Here is a 19,318-nt window from a genome sequence, read left to right as displayed (position 1 = left end):
AACAATTATGGAAATGTGAGTTTGTCTTTGTTCTTCCTAGATTCATTCCCTTTCTTTTCTACACCACCTCCACCCCATTCTTAAGCAGGTAATCACCAGGCTTTCTGATGCCTCATTTACGGGATTGGAAAGTGGAACAGGCTCAAATTCAAAAGCTTTGGTAAAACCCTAAGTCTGTGCAGAGTTTGGGCTGGGTGTCCTGGAGGAAGAGGGAAAAGAGATGAGGAGAGGAGGAAAGAAGAAAGAGGAAAAGAAAAGGAGAAGGGAAGGGAGGAGGAGACGCAGAAGGAAAGAGAGAAAGAGAAAGAGAAGGAGAGGAGGAGGAAGAGGAAAAAAGAAGGAGAAGAGGAAGGGGAAATGGAAGAATAAGAGGATGAGGAAGAAAAAGAACAAGAAGAGGAGGAAGAAAAAAAAGAAGGGAAAGAAGAAAACTGGAAGACTTATATTACTTGATATCAAGATATCAAACTTATTATCTAGTTCCAATACTTAAGACATCATGGAACTGACCCATGCACAAAGAGATGAGTGGATAGGGCCGAAGCAGATGTGCACATATATAGCTGCCTGATTTATGGGAAAGGTGGTCCTGCAGGGCAGAGGCAAACAAATTGAGAAAGCAGTCAGGGGTGAGGCACAGGCTTGGCCTCTAACATGATTTTTATAAGAAGCATCCCTTCAACCCTAGCAGTTTATCTGAATGCCCTTCCTCTGTACTCCTTAGTACCCTATGCATTTTTTATTATACCTACCTAATTATGTAAGTCAATGCCTTACCTGTCTGTATCATGAGCACCCACCTGATAGATAAGGAACTGAATTAAGCCCAAGAGGCCCAACACAGGCTGCTGGAAATCATCTCCAGCAGTAGGAGCTGCCAGTGATGTCGAGAGCAAAAGCTCTTCAGAGCTGGTAAAGAGAAATGGCACCTCAGATATATTTGATGCTGTCACATTTAACAAGTGAGGTAAATATAGTGATTCCTCATCTTTCAAAATTCTCCAGCATAGAGGGACAGACTAACAATTTCCCACTAGTGGAGTTGGAAAATCAGGCATGTGACACAGCATTGGGGTCAGCCAGGCAGAGGCAAAGTGCCCTCAGATGCCCAGGGGAAGAGGTGATCCGGAACAGGGCTTGGATGGAGGCCAATCAGTGAGCTTCACAAACATTCAGTTTCAAACATCCAACTTCCAGGGTGGCTCTAGCACTTGTAGAAAATAAAAAGAACATACAAAAACCTAAAACTATAACCTCAGTAAGTTTTTCCGAGTTAAGTAAGATAAGTAAAACTGATAAATAAGCAGCCCCTGCATTTTTGGTCTGACATGAGCAATTAGGGTAGTATAATAAATACCTTTCTGAGGCTCTGCCTGGCCTGACATTTATTTTTCCTGAATATTATCCTCAATCCAAGAGTGGTCTCCGATGGCCATGTTTAAACTATGGGAGCTATATCCCTGGCCACAGCTCATTGGCCCGAGAGCAGCCATCTGATCCAAGCTAAGCCAAACAGATTCTGTCTCCCAGGAAATGAGAATTGGGACACTGTTTAGTCTCTGGTGAGCTGTGAGAAAGCCATATTCCAATATGTAAATGTAGAAGCATAAAAGACAAGCTTAAAGCAGACCCTACAAAGAATCTGAAACAAGAGACCATCTGGCCTGACAGAGTGAGAAAGAGATGAAAACATAGCTGCCTAGCTTCCAAACATTTCCAGCCCTGCCCAGTCCTTTGTGATACCCCATCACATTAATTGCCTTTGGATTCCATGAGATACCCCTGGATCCCATCTCTGTTTACAATAAAGTTCCCCATTTTCATTCACGTTAGCGATATTTTCTGTTATTTGCAAACAAAGGAGGCCTAACTTTAAGACAGATATCCAACTTAAGTGCATGCATATTTACTTTTTTCTATAAATTTAAAGATACATTAAGAAAAACATGAACTAATTTGACGAGCTGTTTTCTGTCTTCACTAATTGAAAGACTTGCTAGTCAAAAAGAAATGAGTCAATGGATAGAGGTAATATTCACAGTTTCTCTGAAGATATTTTAACAACATATGGAGCACATGGCTTAAAAGTGTGTATATACAGATAGTTATGCCACTCAACTACAGGTATTCAATGGCCTCAGATGATCCTTTATGCTGTTTAATGAACATCTTGAGATGCTCCAATTAGAAATGTATAATGTAATGACTTTTTAATTGTTGCATTTTTCTACACAACAAACAACTCTGCATACAAGTTGAACTATAAATTCAGATAGCACTTCTCAAGCACTTTCTCCCTCCATGTGCCCATTACAAGTGAATTGTGAATTGTCTAATGTTTGTTTTTAGCTGAGTATCACCATTAAAAACAGAGACATTTAAATGAGTACCATCTCTGCTCAATTTAAAAAGTTACAGGCAACAAATTCAAGAGGCTAATTTGACTCACGATATTCTTATCCTGTGATTCAACCTCTCAGTTCCAATCTATACTCACATCAGTTTGCTCAGCATTTACTATAGGAAGTTCATCAATAGGTATTAATGGAATGGGGAAAGAAACATATTATTTTTTATTCTCACATATGTGGTATCGAAAGCTCAGGCAACTACAGACTTTGATAGACTCCTGATTCAATTAAGGAAGTTTTATCAAATTGTGATCTGTAGTATTCTTAGCTTTCTGTGCAACAGTATACATATATTGCATTTAATGAGGAAAGGAAGAATTAAGAAGTAGTGTAGAAGACAGTAACATCATTGTAGAAATAAATTGAGTTGTTAGCCAATGAGAGATGCAGTTTAGTGTAGGATGAAGGACTAGCGCTTCCACATCAGACATGTGTGAGTTACTCTCCCAGCTGTCATTCACTCTGGTTAATTCATATCCTTTCTAAGCCTCAGTTTACGCATCTGTAGAAAGAGAACAATAAATGCACATACTGCCGAGAGTTATTGTGAAGATTAAGTGATCTAACATTGCAAAGCCTGTATTGAGCTGGGGTTGGCAAACTTTTCCTGTGCAGGACCAGATAGTAAATATTTTAAGCTTTTCAGCAACTACTCAACTCTGCTGTTGTAGCACAAAACCAGCCACAGAGAATCCATAAATGAATGGGCATGACTGGGATCCAGTAACACTTAACTTCTGGGACACTAAAATTTGAATTTCATATAAATTTATGTGTCATGAAATATTATTCCTTTTTTTTTTTTTTTTTTTTTTTTTTTTTTTGAGACCGAGTCTTGCTCTCGCTCGCCCAGGCTGGAGTGCAGTGGCGCAATCTCGGCTCACTGCAAGCTCCGCCTCCCAGGTTCACGCCATTCTCCTGCCTCAGCCTCCTGAGTAGCTGGGACTACAGGTGCCTGCCACCACGCCAGGCTAATCTTTTGTATTTTTAGGAGAGAAAGGGTTTCACCGCGTAGCCAGGTGATCTCCTGACCTCGTGATCTGCCTGCTTATTTCTTTTGATTTTTTTCATCCATTTAAAATTGTGAAAACAATTCTTAGCTTGCAAGCTGTATAAAAACAGGCAGTGAGTCTGCCCCACAATAAAGTCTGAAAAATATTATTAGTATTGCCATTAATAATAGTAACTGAAGATAGAGGTTATATATTTGATAGTTGTGTTACTATCAAATATATAAGGAGCTTTTTTCAAAGTAAATGTGTTTTTACTCATTTCCTACAGTTTAAACTGTTGTTGGAGGGCAGGTTATAACAAGTTTTGAATGGATGCCCTGAAGTAATACAATATACTTCTCAAAGGGTTCAAGAAGGAGCAAGGAAGGCCAATTATCATCCCACTGTAGCTTCCATCTTTAGCTAGTCTAATTTTATACAGTGGCCTAGACACACGAGTTTAGATTCACCTACATGCCTAACATTCAAAAAATCAGGCCAGTCACAACAGGTATAAGGGATCAGCATGAATTCTAACTAAACATAAAGAGAAAGACTGATCATTTCTGTTTTGATTTTTCAGCTGTACCACAAATGGGTTTTATTATTTTATCTTTAAACACCTTTCTATTTTGCCAGTGATGTTAGAATGAGGAAAGTTTTGTGGATCAGGAAAAAAGTTTTTTTCCTATCTAAAAACATGGCATAGATTTACAGCTGCTTCTGAATTTTCTTTTCTTTTCTTTTTCTTTTCTTTTTTTTTTTTTTTTTTTTTTTTTGACATGGCGTCTCACTCTGTCACCCAGGCTGGAGTGCAATGGTGCAGTCTCGGCTCACTGCAACCTCTGCCTCCTGGGTTCAAGTGATTCTCCTGCCTAAGCCTCCTGAGTAGCTGGGATTACAGGCAACTGCCACCACACCTGGCTAATTTTTTTGTATTTTTAGTAGAGACGGGATTTCACCATGTTGGCCAGGTGGGTCTCGAACTCCTGACCTCGTGATCTGCCAGCCTCAGCCTCCCAAAGTGCTGGGATTATAGGCGGGAGCCACCACGCCTGGCCTGCTTCTGAATTTTAAGGCAGGTGAACTGGGTAACCAGTTAGGACTTAAGGAAATCCACTTTTCAAAGAGCCTTCCTATGTTGGATGAGCACAATCCGTATTTGCAACTAAGAACTGACAACGCTTCCTCCACAAAATACTGTGTACAAGCCACTTGTCCAAAGGCGTGTGCTTGGAGTTGGTTTTCTAGGCCTCAGACTCATCTATCACCATCCTGTTGCTGATTGCCCTTTGAGAAAGAGGGAATACAATGACAAGTCTATTGACAGAATGCAGTAAAGGGAAAAATTATATTTTTCTTTTTTCCATACCAAGTGTTCTAGTCTAGGTCTCTCCAGTTTAATGAATAGAATCAAGAAAGGTAGGCAGACAGAGAAATAGGTGAAATTTAAATGTCACCACCTCATGAAGGTATTAGGGAATGATGCTGGATAATGAAGATCATGTAGCTGAGAACCTGAAGATGCAGAAAGGTTAATAAATGTATTTGTAGAGAGTCTCCTGGGTAATGGCCCAAAATCAGATTGGTTAATTTGCTGATATTTTAAAAGAAGTAATTATGTATAGAAAATTTGGAGAAAAAAAAATTGCGTTTTTTTGTTTCAGTTCCATATTCATTCTCCATGGATCTTAGTGTCAGATCCGTATTGAGTAGAAGTACCTCAAGCTCCAGATATGATGCCTTAACTGCTCTCTCTTCTGAGAAGTTCTCACTGATAATGTTCATACAATTCTGCCAGTTGGAAGCACTTTCCAATCAGAGTGGAGTCTATTCTGAAGTCAGAGCTCCTATGAGGTTCTCTTTGCCCATCCATACCACAGATTCTGTTCCAATTAAATGTCAACTCATCATCCCACATTATTCACCACTGCTAATGTTCTGAATGCTGTTGTCAAGGAAAACTAAAATAGTTTCTACCCTTTGTACTTCCATAACATTTTATGTGCATGGAAACGAAGAATGAAGATTAGGGAAAAGAACCTGTTGTTCTCTAAAATCATAGTTTTTATTTCTTGAAATAAAGGCTTCAATGCTAGTCAAAATCCTCATTAAATATTGACTTCTTGGTCTCCTTTCATACCATCTGCAATTCAGTAATTTTCAAAAATATTTGTTGTCATCTCAGAAGGAAAAGCTAACAAGAAATACATGACAGAAATATACCCAGTAAAGTTAGAGTCAAAATTACTTCCTTTCCTATAACTGATTTACAGATCACATCAATGTAAAAAGAAATAAAGAAAGGCTAATTTATTTAGAAAGAAAAACAGAAACTGTAAATAAATATATTTTAAATATAAGTTTGACAGAAACAGATTTGGGGGTTGTAATAGATCACAGATTAAATATGAATCTCATATTTTTATATTCTTAAAAGCATAAGCATGGAGCTGTGATCTTGAAACATACAGATAATGCAATGCCTAGCTTGTCAGACTGACATCAGAATCCTTAACATCCAACAAGCAGCAGAGGCACCATGGAGTCTATGGAGAATTTCTCCCTGCCCCAAAATGATTTCTTGGGAAAAAATAAGAAAAAAAGGCAATGTAAAAACAATGCTGATAACTACTGTAAAAGACTGGGATTACAAAAGAATAGTGTAGGTTGTGGTATGAATATACAAAAAAAAGTCCTTGACCACTATTATATACTTTAACAGAGTTTAGAAAATGTAGAGCTTAACATTAACTCCAAAAATAAAACATTAACCATTAACTATATTCCACTTCACGTAGCCTCTTTTTCTTTTCATGACTGCTTGCCGTCCCACATACTTCAGCCCCTATAAACATGCAGAAGCCCTCCAATGATGCTTGGGAATAGAGCCATACAGAGGCATTTCAATAATGTAATCCCACTAAGTTATTTAAATGCCCTGTCAACTCCCAGCACTCCATGATGTCACCTCCCTCAATCCTCCCTCATGCACTGTGACAACACCATGGAAGCCTCTCCACTCAGCCTTCCTGCAGTCACTTTCTCTTACTCCCTTCTCCATCTTAAATGTTCTAAGAACTCTACTCTCAGTTTTAGATACTCCATTCTCCCTGGATGGCCTCCTCCAGTACCATAGCTTCAGCCATCACCTATATTTGGGTAATGATCACATCTCCAACACCATCTCCACGTCTCCAGCATCATCTCCACGACTCCAGCACCATCTCTCTCCTGCCCTCCAGATCAGGATTTCCAGCATCTCCAACTGCATCTTCCATCTCTGAGCCAAAATGACCAAAATACAAAACATCCGTGCAACCTCAGTCTCCTATCTTATTTAATGGCAACCCAAAATACCCTAGTCACATGGAAATAGGGAATCTCCTTTTGCCCTACAACCAAAGCTTTCTCAAACTCATCTCTTCCTCTCCTTTCCCCACCTCTGCTTCTGCTGCATACTTTTATCATAGACCACTAACTGGTCTTCCTACATTTTGAGGGTTTTTTTTCCCCAAAATTCAGAACTGATTATGTCACTTTATTGCTTACAATCATTCAGGGTTCCCTGTTGCCACAGGATAACTCTAAACATTTTTGCAATATCCCTCCCACTACCTTAAATGCTCTCTGGGCCTACCTGTTGAACTCCTCCACTTTCATCAAGATTTAACTCAGATGTCACCTCCTTTGAAAAACCGAATAGTCCCCACAAAATTGATTCTCTTTCACAGACTCTTCAGTAATCATATGACACTTTATAAATATTTCTAGTTAGTCTTTACTACAGTGTACTCTGATTACTTATTCCATGTGTATATTCACTTTAAAATTTGAGCTCCCTAAAGTCAGAGACCTTATAAGCCCAACAGCCAACACAGTGCCAAGGATATAGGGTACTAATAATTGTCTGATAAATAAGTGAATGAAAACAGAAACTCCTTTCTGTTCCATTTTCTCTTTATCCTTATATCCAGTAACATTTCTAGAAATTGTAATATCCTCCAATGAAATGTATTTTGAATTAGTCAGGCACCTCAACATATACATTAGGACTGGATGTTCAACCTAATTCTTGTAATTCTACAATGTAATCAGGGGCTTTGTGAAATGGGAATAATTAGGCTTTCTTCAAAGACAATCAAGGGTGCCTGTACCTCCTGCCACCCCTTACATTTCTTTAATGATGTGTATCCTGGAATCTCAGATTTAGCAGAGGTTTTGGAGGTCTAGCCCATCTGATCACCCAAACCTCAGTGGGAGGTTTACTTACGTAGATTTCTGAAGTTTCCCCCCTCACACATTGTCTCAAAATCAACAACGATATTGAGAACACATCATAAACAGAGTCTGCAATCTTACACATGAGGCTCTAGACAAGGTTCCATGGTTACCATAAACATATAAAACAGAAACCCATTCGATGAGTAAAAAGAATCGGAGGACTCAAACTCAACACGGTTAGAAGAAATTTCACAACTGTGCTAACAGCAACTTTTTACCACAATAAAGGGAAAAAAATTCTGATAAGTAATTCTTGCGGGCACAGCTAAGAGAAACATGAATCAGATACTCCTGATGAGACGTACAAAGCACTCCATCATCCCATCATGCTGGGAAACAAAAGGCTCCAATATTGAAAACATCATCAGCTGGATCCCATGGATACAAGTTAAGGAACAATGACATTGATGATCACGCAGCACATCCTACGGAAGCAGAACTGGATTTTCTCTTTTCTCCTACAACAGACCCTCTTATATGACCTTGGACTAAGAGCCACAGAGAAGAAAAGAAAAACATAATTATAAAATTTTAATTCTCTGTGCTTTAAGCAGAGTGATTTAAGCAACACTTTCTCTTTTTGATGTAAAGGCAGAACACAGCAGGATTGGGAACATACCAGTGTGCTGATTACTAGAGAGCAAGCTGTGTTAGTGAAATAAAAAGCACTATTAATATTTTCTAGATGTGGGTTAGGTAAAGTGAATGCATCTAAAATCTACTTCTCTTGGAAAAAAGAAAAACATTGTGAGGCAAAACCAATCCTTAAGCTATATCTGCTGATATTTGCTTTACACCACAGTTAAATCTTCTAACAGTTTTCAAGGGACCAGAAACTAGCCTCTGACTCATAAGAAAATCTTCCAATGGGGTAACGGAGGGTTGTGATATTATGGACTGTACAAAGAAAAGCTCTCCAACCTAAGCCCCGTTACACCACCAACTCTGGTAATTATAATTAACTGAAGCTTTTTTGACATAGGAGGTGATGTCCAAGCAAGGTGTAAGTTTGGGGGATGTGGTGGGGAGCTGCTCTTCACTAGCTTTCCATCTAAACTGACCACAAAGGCATCTACTAACATATAAATGAGTCAGACAGTAGTACAGGTTAAGCTGAAAAATGGATTCACATTGTGTAAAAGAATTAATAACACCAGGCATGCGGGGAAGAGGTCAAGCCTGACAGGGACCAGATTGATAGTTCAGGCAAGAGTCGTGGCTACCAGAGCAAGCTCCACATGCCCCCAAAGGAAAGTAACATGAGCCATGAAATGAGCCACAGGATGAGGGCAGGGTTGTCACATAAAATATGGGATGTCTTATTAAACTGGAATTTCAGACACATGAAGAATAATTTTGGAGTGTAAGTAATGGGACAGTCTTATACAGAAATATTATTCTTTGTGTATCTGAAATTCAAATTCAGTGGGTGTCCTGTATTTTTATTTGCTAAATCTGACAACTCTAGATGAGGAATTGGGGCTCAAGGTAGCCTTAAATGAGACAAAGAGAGAGACTAGGGAATGACAGTGTAAGTGAGACAGAATGGGAACCAGGGTTTCTGCCAGAGGAAAGCTGACTTAGGTCTAGACGAAGCAAGCTAGGAGTCAAAGGAAAGGGCCAGTGAAGAAAATAACGTGAAGGGAAAAGTAAAGTTTTTATAGTGAGTAACTGTGTATTGAAGATAAACAGCACTTAAGACCACATGGCTTGTGGCTCATTATGATGAAGATGTAAGGGGAGGGACATGGTGTTGGTATCCACAAAAAAGGGAACAACTAATCCAGCCTGAAGAAAAACACTAAGTAAATGTGGTAAAGGGGACCTGGACTCTGTGACAGACTCCATACAGCTGGTAATCTGGTAAGATTTATTTTCTTTGCAAACTGGAGAGGGTGGGGGCCGGGGGAGGGGGAAGAGTTATTTTCCATAGGAATATTCTTTCAAAGTGGAACCAAAGAGAAAATAGGCCCTTATTTCTGTTATTGGATATTTCCAAAGCATGAAAAAATGAGGCACCACTTTACTGCTTTGGAGGGAGAAGATAGGTCCAACAGCATAGGAAATCAAATTCAATTCAGATAAACACATCTGAAGAAATAAAATAATTTACTCTGAAAAAAAATGACTGTAATAAATACTTGTATTAGTTTATCAGAAAAGACTTTGGTACAATATGAAGCGCAATCTTCCTAAAATTTAAGTAAAAACTAAATCTACTCCCAAATTAACATAAAAATAATTTTTCATCTTAATATTTATTATTCCAACTGCTTGTTTCTTCTGGAAATCCATTACTAAATGAAGCTAAAATTTAAGACTCTGCCTCTGAAAATCTTTCCCTATCATTAAAAAATTTTGATAAAGAATTACCTCAATATCCTATGCATTAAAAGAAAAATCAATGACCAAAATCACAAAAGTATTTAATAGATTTAAATACATAAAAACTTAAAATTGCTCAAATGCATATATTTTTTGAAACCATAAACAAGTAAATGGCAAACTACAAACCTGGAAATACCCCAGATATAGCAGATGGAGATATATTACTCTTACACTATTAAGAGCTCATTTTAGAAGATAAAATCTTTTACACCACATAGGAAAATGGAAAAAAGTCATGAGAAGATAATTTATAAAAAAGGAAATAAAAATGGACAATGAACACAGAAAATAGCTAACTTCCCTAGAGATCAAAAAAGTCCTTATTATATCAATACTTAGCTAACATTTTCATGTATCAAATTCGCTATTATTTTTTTAAATTAAAATATTTAGCACTAATTAAGGTAGTTAGTGAGCATCAAACACCTTCCCATTGTATAAATTGGTTTTAAAAAACCTTTCTAGGAAGTAGTTCAGCAGTATATGTCAAAAGCCTTGGGAGGCTGAGGCAGGAGAATCGCTTGAACCCGGGAGGCAGAGGTTGCAGTGAGCCGAGATTGCACCATTGCACTCCAGCCTGGGTGAGGGAGCGAGACTCCATCTCAAAAAGAAAAAAAAAGAAAGAAAGAAAGAAAAAGAAAAAGAAAGAAAAATCATGTTCTTTTATCCAGGAATTCCACTTCTAGGAATCTGTCCTAAGGAAATCATCACATGTATCATCAAAGACTTACAAAGATATTCATGACACTTATTTATAATAGTGTAGAAAATGGAAAAGCATATAAATGTGTAAATGTTCATTAATAAAAGAATAGTTAAAATTGAATACTGGACAGTCATTAAAATTGCAGTTAAAACAATTTAATTTAAATGATCCTTGAGATTGATATAATATTAAGATTTTCAAAGTAGCACACGAAACTATATTTATCTGTCTATATATAGCATGATTACAATTATACATGAAAACAGTGGAAGAAAATATGCCCCAATGTTAACTGATTAAATGATTTATAGGATTATGGAGCGATTATTGTTTTCCTTTAAATACTTTGCCTGTGTTTTCTGAGGATTCTGCAATAAATGTGTACTACTTTTGAAATCAGGGGAGAAAATGAGCAGAACTAGATTTAGCTAAAGAACTTTTTTTATTATAGCAAGGAAAATAGCAACATAGATTAATCTAAGAATATGCATAGGCTTAGACCTGTACAAGGCCATAAATACCTTGGTATTTATTTAAACATTTATATTTACATATTTAATGATTACTTGTGTACTGCAACTCTTCATTTGTTATCATCTAAATAATACAGTAAAAAATAAACAAGAATTAAACTGAACAAAGAAAACAAAACCTTTGCTCCCCAAATCAAATTTTCCTCCCTTAAAACTGAGTTTGCCACATAATCCAACTATGTTATTTGTTTTCTTACAATCTAAAATTTGTAAAATTTGAAATTATTCTTCTAAAAAGGAAGAAAGCCAACTAGCAGTTTTCTTTCAGCCAAGGTTTCTCCAGTTTACCTTGGAGGTGAGAGATTTGAGTAAATTTCTTGTTGCCACTATAGGCAAAAATAGGAATTAGCGCCCTCTTGTGAGCATGAGATGAAAACCTTAAAATACATTTGAAGCTGAAAGAGACTTCAGTTATTTCACCATGAGGGAAGACAAAGAATTGTGCTCACTAGACAAAGAAGATCACACTCCTTAAAGTAAAATCATCTCACAATTCCTGATTATTTAGATTTTCAACATACAATGTATTTGTATGGGAAAGTGCCTGACATTCAATAGATTTACAGCTTGTCTTAAAATTCATGAGAGGCAACGTGAATGTTCTGTACTACCGCCACTGCGTGGGAGGTTATCACAGTGGAGGACGTATAATCTCCCTTGTGGCGAGTACGATGTACTGTGTTCACATGTAAAAAGCAGAATTTCCAGAAAAGGGATCAAGTCTTTCAGAAATGATAGAAGATAGTAACTTTTCTAAATTCTTATAGTAAAGAGTCATAAATCATTTCTTGAAAAATAAAAATGATGAAAACAACTTGTTAGGGCAGGAACAAAATAAAATTGGAGATTATTTAGAATAGAGACTAAAACTTCAGCATAGCACAGAGCACTTGTAGAACAGAATAAGTTCCCTTTTACATAGGTTAGTAGATTCCCATCTACAAAAATAAATAAATAAATAAGAGAATCACATCTCCTATCACTCCAATCTGGGAGTTTTTTAAATTACACCTTACTATAGTAATTTCACATCTGATTGACAGGTTGAGATACACAATTAATTCTAAAACATCAAAGTGGGAGGGAGATCATGCTAAAATGAAAAAAAAAATTTCAAGGCACTAGGTCCTATAGTATTCTCCAACAACACTGCCAGACTTTTCCTGGGATGCTGCCAGCCAATCCCAGGTCAAAGCTTAATTGGCATTCCCAGTCAGCGGACTCTAAATTTGAGAAAGGCCACACATTGTCTTTAGGCATTTATAATGCAGTTAACTCTAATCAAAATTTCTTTTTTTTGTCAAATAACTTCAACAAACTTTTTTTCTAGCTATTTAATGTTCTCATTTATTTGAGGATGGGCATTAGCACTGAAGGGTGAGTGAATGACATTGGAAAATCATTTTAGTCAACTTGTTTCTAAACATCAATGGAAGGAAGTAAACATTTCCATCTGTTCAGCTCATTAGTGCTGATAAATGGAGATTGCAAAACTCAGAGGCTATGGATTCCTAATGGACTTGACTTACATCAGTGGCTCTCAAAGTGTGGTGTGGGAAATCCCTAAGATCCTTTCAAGAAGTCCAAACCTTCAAAACTACTTTCATAATCATACTAACACATTATTTGCCTTTATCGCTCTCATTCTCCTACAAGTATACAATGCAAATTTTGCAACAGATTGATGCAGAAGCAGATATGTGAGTCCACTTGTCTTCTATTAAGTCAGACATTAAAGAGATTTGCAAAAATGTAAAACAATGCTACTCTTCTCACTTTTTGTTTTATTTTGGAAAACACAATTTAAAAAGCACTATTTAGACTAACCCACATGGGCTTACTTTTGTTCTTTGGACATGTCATAAATATTTTTAAATTCCTCTATTTTAATTTATAATGTAATGAATATAAATTGATATAATCCCACAGAAACCAAAGCTCTTTGGGTCTTTAATAATTTTAAAGAATGTAAATGAGTCCTAGACCAAAATTCTTAAGAATAGCTGTCACAGATCTCTTATTTTGATTCATCATTAAAAAGTTATATTAATGTTGAGCTCAGACACTCCAAAAAATCTTTCCAGATTTTCAGAATCAAAGCAACCTCCTGCTGTGCTCCAGAGTTCAAAGGCATTTTTATTTGACTTTATGCTACTCAAAACCCAAATTAAATTTCACTTCAGTGCAGAACTAATAAGAAATTTTCAAATACCATTCATTTATCCATTAAATAAAAATTTACTGAGTATCTATCATGTGAAAATAAAGCTATGTTTGGAACATTGCTAGTCTGGGGAAATAAAATGGTATCTTTTCAGACTAAAACCATATATGCCCTGCTCCTAAATAGTAAGACCTAACACTGATTAAGTATATGCTAAGTGCTAGACCTTGTACTAAGTGCTTAATGGCATAACTAATTTATTCCTAACAAGAACCCTATGTATTATTATTATTCCTATTTCATGGATGAGGAAACTGGGGCATAGAGAGATTAAACAATTTGTCCAAGGTTAAAGAGCTGACAAGTGGCAGAGCCAGGATTCAAACCAGCAGAATCTCTGCATATAACCTCCCCAGTAAAACTGGCACCATCCAGCAAGGTACTGAGCCTGGATATGCATACCAGCTGCATGTGACAGAGCTAAACCCAAAGCAATGTCAAGATTCACTGGATATAGTTTACCTTGGCAGAGCTGGAAGAAACCATCACTTTGAGTTTACTGTTAATTCCTGGATTCTGACTACTGGACTAAAAAATTAATTGATAGGTACTTCTGGTCATCCTTCACTTATTCACAGTTATAAAAGTTGTGAAGAAATGGCCCTAATATTACCCATAATCCTAAAGTATAGTTTCTATAAAACAAGTTTTGACCAGCTGGGCATGGTGGTACAAGACTATATTCCCAGCTACTGGGAAGGCTGAGGCAGGAGGGTCTCTTCAGCCTAGGAGTTCTAGGCTGCAATGAGCATGACTTCCAGCCTGGGCAACAGAGCAAGACCTTGTCTCAAAAAAAATAAAAATTAAATAAATAAATAAATAAAATAATAATAATAATAAATTTAAAAACAAGTTTTGACCTTGCAATGTGGAGAGAGACCCAGAAAGTGTATCATCATCAAACCAGCTCTCAGGAAAAATGTCTATGAACATTCAGTAACATTTATTTTTAGGTAAATAAATGAGTAAATAAATACATAAATCAGTCATGATGTCCTTTGTCCCCTTACAACCCCAAATCCATATGTTGAAGTCGTAACCCCCAGTTCACTTCAGGATGAGACTGTACTAGGAGATAAGGACTTTAAAGAAGGTAAAATGAGGTCATGTGGGTGGACCGTCATCCAACAGGACTGCTGTCTTTATAAGAAGAGAGAGACTAGGGACACATAGGTACAGAGAAAAAGCCATGTGAAAGCACAGCAAGAAGGTGGCCATCTGCAAGCCAAGGAGAGAGGCCTTGGAAGATACCAAACCTGCCACTGACACCTTGATCTTGGACTTCCAGCCTCCTGTGAGAAATTGTGAAAAAATAAATTCCTGTTGTTTAAGCCTTCTAGTCTGTGGGATTTTGTTATAGTAGTCCTAACAGATACTGTAACAGATAAAACACCAGCCAAACTCTTTCATCCAACTGTATTTTTTAAAATTCCACAATTTTAACATCTATCATAATACTTGTAAACTTATTAAATTGTAGCCTCTAGGTACTTGCCTATGAAGAAAAACAGAAGTATCCCTAATTTTATAATGGGGAACTACGTATGGGTGGCTGATGTGATTTGGCTGTGTCCCCACCCAAACTTCATCTTGAATTGTAGTTTCCATAATCCCCACATGTCATGGGAGGGACCAAGTGGGAGGTAACTGACTCATGGGGGCAGGTTTTTCCCATGCTGTTCTTGTGATAGTGAATAAGTCTCATGAGATCTGATGGTTTTATAAAGGGCAGTTTCCCTGTACACGCTCTTGCCTGCCACCATGTAAGATGTGTCTTTGCTCCTCCTTTGCCTTCTGCCATGATTGTGAGGCCTCCCTAGCTATGTGGAACTGTCAGTCCATTAAATCTCTTTTTCTTTATAAATAACCCAGTCTTGGGTATGTCTTTATTAGCAGCATGAGAACAGACTAATACAGCAAATTGGTACTGCAGAGTGGGGGGCACTGCTGTAAACATACCGAAAAATGCAGAAGTAACTTTGGAACTGGGTAACAGGCACAGGTTGTAACCACTTGGAGGGCTCAGAAAAACAAAGGAAAATGTGGGAAGATTTGGAACTTCCTAGAGACTTGGAGAGCGCAGAAGACAGGAAAATATGGGAAAGTTTGGAACTTCCTAGCAACTTGTTGAATGGCTTTGACCAAAATGCTGATAGTGATATGGACAATCAAGTCCAGGCTGAGGTGGTCTCATATGGAGATGAGGAGTTTGTTGGGAACTAGAGTAAAGCTCACTCTTGTAATGCAAAGAGACTGGTGGCATTTTGACCATACCTTAGAGATCTGTGAAAACTCGAACTTGAGAGGGATGACTTAGGGTATCTGGCAGAAGAAATTTCTAAGCAGCAAAGCATTCAAAAGGAAGCAGAGCATGAAAGTTTGGAAAATTTGCACCGTGATGATGATATAAAAGAAAAACCCTTTTTCTGGGGAGAAATTCAAGCCAGCTGGAGAAATTTGCATAAGTAATGAGGAGCCAAATGTTAATCACCAAGACAATAGGGAAAATGTCTCCAGGGCATATCAGAGACCTTCACAGCAACCCCTTCCATCCATCAAGGCCTGGAGGCCTAGGAGGGAAAAATGGTTTCCTGGGCCAGGCCCAAGGCCCCCCTCCTCTATGCAGCCCCAGACATGGTGCCCTGTGTCCCAGCTGCTATAGCTCTAGCCAGGGCTAAAAGGGGCCAATGTACAGGGCAGGCTGTTGCTTCAGAGGGTGCAAGCTCCAAGCCTTGGTGGTTTACATGTGGCATTGGGCCTGCAGGTGCACATAAGTCAAGAACTGAGGTTTGGGAACCTTCACTTAGATTTCAGAGGATGTATGGAAATGACTGGATGTCCAGGCAGAAGCTTACTGCAGGGGTGGACCCCTCATGGAGAGCCTCTGCTAGGGCAGTGCAGAAGGGAAATGTTGGGTTGGAGTCCCCACACAGAGTCCCTACCGGGGCACTACCTAGTGGAGCTGTGAGAAGAGAGCCACCATCCTCCAGATGCCAGAACTGTGATCCAGTGACAGCTTGCACCATGCACCTGGAAAGGCCACAGACACTCAACAACAGCCTGTAAAAGCAGCTGGGAGGGGGGCTGTACCCTGCAAAGCCACAAGGGCAGAGGTGCCCAAGGCCATGGGAACCCACCTTTTGCATCAGCATGACCTGGATGTGAGACATGGAGTCAAACGAGATTATTTTGGAACTTGAAGGTTTAATGACTGCCCTATTGGATTTTGGACTTGCATGAGGCTTGTAGCCCCTTTGTTTTGGCCAATTTCTCCCACTTGGAATGGGTGTATTTACCCAATGCCTGTACCTCCATTGTATCAAGGAAGTAACTAAGTTGCTTTTGATTTTACAGGCACATAGGTGGAAGGTACTTGCCTTATCTCAGGTAAGGTTTTGGAATTGGACTTTTGGATTAATGATGGAATAAGTTAATACTCTTGGAGACTATTGGGAAGGCATGATTGTGTTTTGAAATGTGAGGACATGAGATTTGGGAGGGAGCAGAGGCAGAATAATAAGACTTGGCTGTGTCCCCCTCCAAATCTAATCTTGAGTTGTAGTTCCCATAATCCCTACATGTCATGAAAGGGACCCAGTAGGAAGTAATTGAATCGTGGGGGCAAGTTTTCCCCATGCTGTTCTTGTGACAGTGAATAAGTCTCATAAGATCTGATGGTTTTATAAAGGGGAGTTCCCCTGAACATGCTGCTGCCCACCACCATGTAAGACATGACTTTGTTCCTCCTTCTCCTTTTGCCATGATTGTGAGGCCTCTCTAGCCATGTGGAACTGTGAGTCCATTAAACCTCCTTTTCTTTATAAATTACCCAGTCTCGGGTATTTCTTCATAGTAATATGAAAATTGACTAATACAGTGGCTCTCAGGTGGCACCAGGTAGAATTACAGGTTGTGGTCCACCTCCCCAGTCCACAAGGAGCTGACAAGGAAAATCTGTATAAAAAAAGACTAACCAAAAAGACACTATTTAAAAAGTAGATCCAGAAATTCAAGGTCATACCTGTCTATAATATTCTAGAATGCTATAAGGAGGTGAAATGTTTCACTAAGGTACTTGATGAGTTGTCGTGAATAACAGAGGCTATACCTGGTAGCTGCATTGGGGTCTGTGGCTGTTAGTAGTTCTTATCATCACTATAGTCAGGAGAGCTCCTAAAGATCGAGTAAGTTAAAGAGTAAGCATTATGGGTGAACTCTGTGAACACAGTATTCAACTTCAAACACTGCAGCTGGCAGAGTCACTGGCATGATGAACACATCATCCAGTTATACTACCCCATTCAATCCACTGATTACAACAACCTCAGCATCAAAAAGTAAAGTCATCAAATTCAGACAAAATCACTAAAAATGTATGAACTTCCTAAAAACAGACACCTTTGTCCTTACAAGTTAAATTTTTAAAATCATCTATTTGAACCAATGAAGTCTGATTATCCATACAACTGTTAGAATACCAATTAGTTCAACTTTTCTGGAAAGCAACTTGGCAATATGTATCAAAAACCCTAAAAATGTATCTTTTTTTACAGGAATTATACTTTCTGGAATTTATCCTAAAGGAATGATCAGGAATGCCTACAGATTTAGGTATAAAATATTAACAATAGCTATGTATATTCTAGAAGAGAAAAACATACACCAAAAAGTAAAAAATGTTTTTCTTTGGGTTATGAAATTGCAGATGATTTTTTTTTTTAAGAAACAGGGTCTCACTCTGTCACACAGGCTGGAGTGCAGAGGCATGATCATAGCTCACTGAACCCTCAAATTTCTGGGCTCAAGTGATCCTTTCACCTCACCCTCCAGAGTAGCTAGGACCACAGGCCCACCCTAGCTAATTTTTAAATTTTTTTGTAGAGATGAAGTCTCACTATGTTGCCCGAGTCAGTCTCAAACTCCTGATTTCAAGCGATCCTCCCTCCCTGGCCTGGGTTTGTTTTTATACTCTTCATTATATTTCAAAAGTTAGACCATGTCCATATGTTACGTTTCTGAATCAGGAAATAAAAATAAATGAATGTTTTCTTTTTTAAAAGACCAACCATGTCACTGAGTCCTGATTGGAAATCGAATAAGATCTCTATATATCTTCCTATCAAAGTTTGTTTTTTTGGAAAGTATGGACACAAATAAAAAATATATTCTTGTTTAAAGATGCATAAAGTTGTTTCAGCCTACAGGTAAAAATGTTGAACTATATTACAGATAAATTTATTGTGAAAATGTGAAGATGTTTTATAATAAAATTCCTTTTTCTCACTTCAGAAAGGACCATCTCTCTCAGTTTGTTTCTGTCAGCTGAAATACATCCATCCAAGACTAAGAGGCACATGGGGGAGATAATATAGTACTGAAATTATGAAATAACTTTCAGCCAACAAGAAAACATTTTCTAGGCTATATAAGCTACCCATATAAAAGAATCATCACATAACCCTTCTCTGGAGCAAAACCAGGGGTTGGAGAACTTACACAACAGACAGAAGGGAAAAAGAGATTTATAGACAAGTAGATTCCAATGCTTCCAACATAAATTGCCTGTGAGCAGAGTTATTTCCCAAAACAATAGTTCTCAAATCTCTATGTGCACCAGAATCAACTGAAAACCCCTATACAAATAGAGGTCTTTGGACATAGCATACTGAATCAGAATCTCAGGGACCCAGAAACAGCAGGCTTATACCACAGATGTTTCTGATGCAGGTAGACTAGGGGCCATATTTTCCAAAAGTCTTTAAACATACCAAAGATTGGGT

At 38.0% G+C, this 19,318-nt stretch overlaps 1 protein-coding gene across 2 annotated transcripts in view; it reads right to left on the bottom strand.

Annotated features, from left to right (window-relative positions):
• Positions 1 to 19,318, bottom strand: part of SLC35F1 (solute carrier family 35 member F1) — a 415,003-nt gene that overhangs the window by 334,457 nt on the left and 61,228 nt on the right. The window lies entirely within an intron of this gene.

Source organism: Pongo abelii, chromosome 5 (genome assembly GCF_028885655.2).
Source record: "Pongo abelii isolate AG06213 chromosome 5, NHGRI_mPonAbe1-v2.0_pri, whole genome shotgun sequence".
NCBI classification, from domain to species: Eukaryota; Metazoa; Chordata; class Mammalia; order Primates; family Hominidae; genus Pongo; species Pongo abelii.
The sequence above is the reverse complement of the archived record's forward strand: the minus strand, read 5'-3'. Positions and strand labels throughout refer to the sequence as shown.